Genomic DNA, 3,186 nt, shown 5'->3' with positions numbered 1-3,186 from the left:
CCGTTGCGTGCTCCGTCGCTGCTGCTGGAGGTGGGTGGCCGAGCCTCTGCCGCTAGAAAACGCCGCTGCCGCTACCGAGAAACACTGCCGGTAAGGGTTTTAAGTTTAGTTTCTGTTCTTTTGGATTCTGGAAGATTTTTGACGTTGCGTGGTCGTTACAGTTGAGCTACCGGAGCTTATGGCTACTATCGGAGCTGTTGCCAGGTCAGTTTGGGATTGCGACTGCTCTGTTCTGCTGTTACCGTAAGTATATTTTATTTCGAACCCTCGGCATTAGTATTCTGTTATAAATTATTAAGAATTTCGCGATGTTAATATCCCAGGGTTGAGTTTCGGAAATTGTATAATTAAAACAAAAGTTGCTGCGATGTTGTCTTGATTCGTTTCTCATGATAAGTCGTCGTTGTTGTGAACTTTGATTGTCGCTGTTGATATTGCTTGGGAATCAATGAGGTTGCTGCCGCGAGTTAAGAATAGAAAGATGACTCTTGACGCGTTAACCTTTAAGGGGTTCGACTTTGAGGTAGGGGTTTGTGTTAACAAGAAAATATTTTGGAGTTTGAATACCTGATAAGTTTAGTAGATTAATGCAAATGGATAAATGCTTGTGATATAAATGATTTTCTGATGAGATTGATATGTTGTATTTGTTATTGAATTGATTGATTCTTGAATTTATCGTAAAAATTGATTGAATGCACCGATTTTGGATTTTAGATAGAAATTGATAATAAATGGTTTTAAATAACAGATTTGGAATTGTTAAATTGAAAGGCTGGTTTTGGTTTTGTTGAGGATTGAAAAGAGGGGACCCGTGATGGGTGGCAAACTCTGGTTTTTAGGGGAGATGTTGCCGAAATTTTTCTAAGAATTTGGAGTTGATTCGGTTATGATTTCAAAATCGAGTTTGATTTGAATTATTTGCCAAGAGAGACAAGTTTTAAATGTTTTAAAGGATTTGAAAGAGAATCGAATTTTTATGCTTAAGCTGATTTATGATTTTAACTTATTTGATTTTAATAATACCGAAAAAGAGATTTTATTAACTAGTCAAAGACTTTAAAACAACAATTTGAATATAAATTCAAGGGTCTGGGATTAGGAGTGTGAGTCTGAAGATTATGCTTGAGATTGAGAGTGATTGTGATGATGAATGGTAATTAAATATGATGATGAAGGATGATGATGAGCGAGTTTAAATACTATTGAATATGAGATTGAGGATGATATTGAATACGAGATTGAGAATGAGATCGATGATGAGATTAATGATGAGGTTGATTATGATTATGATTTTGATTGTGATACACCTGCCCGGGTAGTAGGCAGTGGCGATGTCCACTTGCTCCAGGTATGAGATAGGGAAGAAAAATTATGAAAAATGAATTTGATTATGGAGTTTTGAATGAATGTATGTTTGTGATACCTAGGTAGTAGCAAGGATTGTGGTTCGTCCCGCTTGTTCCAGATTAATGTTTGAGATTTGATAACGATGATGCTTGATTTAAACTGAATGAATGTATGTTTGAGACTCTGGGCAGTAGCAAGGATGGTGGTTCGTCCCACTTGTTCTAGGTTAGTGATTGTGACGCCTGGATAGTAGCAGTAGTAGTGGTTATTCCACTTGCTCCAGGTTGAGCTTTTAAACACCCGCCTAGGTAGTAGCCGCAGTAGCGATTATTCCACTGGCTCTGGGTTGAGCGGGTAGTAGCAAGGGAATTGTAGCTCAAACCCACTTGCTCCACAATGGGTGTTTCAGTCCATGGTTAGCTAGCAGGACGTGTCGGGTTGGCTATATAACTGAAAGATGATATCATCAACCATATGATAGGCATACATCATTTGCATATGTTGGACTTGTTTAGGATTGCTTATTTGTATTGGTTTGCCTAATTGTATATGTCATTCTATGTAATTATGTGCTATTTGCCTTACTTGAATTTACTTGTGTATTACTTGTCTGCATTGCTTGTGTTTGTACAACCGAGAGATCCCTTATGCTGGAGGTGGTGATGCTGAGGGTTGTACTTGATGTTAATGATGGAATGTTGCTGAAAACTGAGTTTTTAATAATGAATTGTTGAATTATATGCTGATAGACTGTGGTAATGGAAAGAGATTGGCTGAGTGGAGTATTGGACAAAAGCTTGAGAATGTATGTTGTAGTTATACCCGGTTTCGGGGTAAGTTATTGGGTAGAAAGTCCTTTAGAAACGCTTGTGGTCCTTTTAAATTTTAAACTATTCACCGTACTATTTTGTAAACTAAAGAAGTTTCCTTACGGCTTTTCAAACTAATACTTTCTGTAAAGCATTTTTTTAAGGGTTATTTCAAGGATAAACTATCTTTTTAATGAAACTAATTCTTTTTTTCAAGTATCTCTTTTCTTTGATAGTATTTTTGCCCCTACTGAGAACCTGCGAGGACGATGTTCTCACTCCCCTACAGATTTCTTTTTCAGTGACAGGTTCAGGAAGCTTTAACGTGAAGCCGCGATTGAACTACCAGCTTATTATGTGTGATTGTATTTTATGAATTTGGTTTAGTTTATTATATTTTTCCCTCGATGACTATTGTTTTGGTTTTTAGAGAGGTAGGACTTGTATTTTTTAGGAGTTTTGATTAAGTCTATGTATTTATAATTATGTGGATATAAGTATGTGATTATGTGGTTTAAAGTAAAGACTTTCCTTTTTTGTAATTAAAATCCGATTTGTATTCGTGAAGGCTCAATATTAAATAAATATAGTATTAAATTAAAGGAACGGAGTTTGGTAACGCTTGGACTTTTAGTACGATAATGAGGTGCTAAAAGTTAGGGTGTTATACACCCTATGACAGATGGAAAGTATGCGTCTCAGGACGCCAATGTTCCACGAATGCCGTGATCAGGGAGTTGTCAAATACGAAGTCCTTGAAAGTCACCGTGTCGCTGAAGCCAGCCTCCCTCAAATAGGAGGTTAATGGTGTCCAATAGGACAAGTATGTGATTCACTCGTTTAGGGAGAAGGTGAGGCCTCTAATAAAAAATAAAAAACTGAATAAGAAATCTATAAAGCTATCAAAATCAATAAACATTCATGAGACAAATTAATTTAGCTGATAATTAGAAACAAATTTAATGAATAAGTTGAAACATTTACTTAATAAATTAACTTAAATAAGAACATTTACCAAATTAATTTA

General features: G+C 36.1%; 1 long non-coding RNA gene across 2 annotated transcripts; it reads left to right on the top strand.

Annotated features, from left to right (window-relative positions):
- On the top strand, window positions 1–2,720 carry LOC107611895. 2 transcript variants are annotated; one of them, XR_001613506.2, is made up of 4 exons: window positions 1–90; window positions 162–243; window positions 324–523; window positions 2,449–2,720. It is a non-coding gene; the product is annotated as an uncharacterized LOC107611895 (long non-coding RNA). The 2 variants fall into 2 exon arrangements; XR_002352381.1 differs by lacking the exon at window positions 324–523.

Source organism: Arachis ipaensis, chromosome B08 (assembly GCF_000816755.2).
Source record: "Arachis ipaensis cultivar K30076 chromosome B08, Araip1.1, whole genome shotgun sequence".
NCBI classification, from domain to species: Eukaryota; Viridiplantae; Streptophyta; class Magnoliopsida; order Fabales; family Fabaceae; genus Arachis; species Arachis ipaensis.
This window is presented reverse-complemented; position numbering and strand designations above follow the sequence as displayed.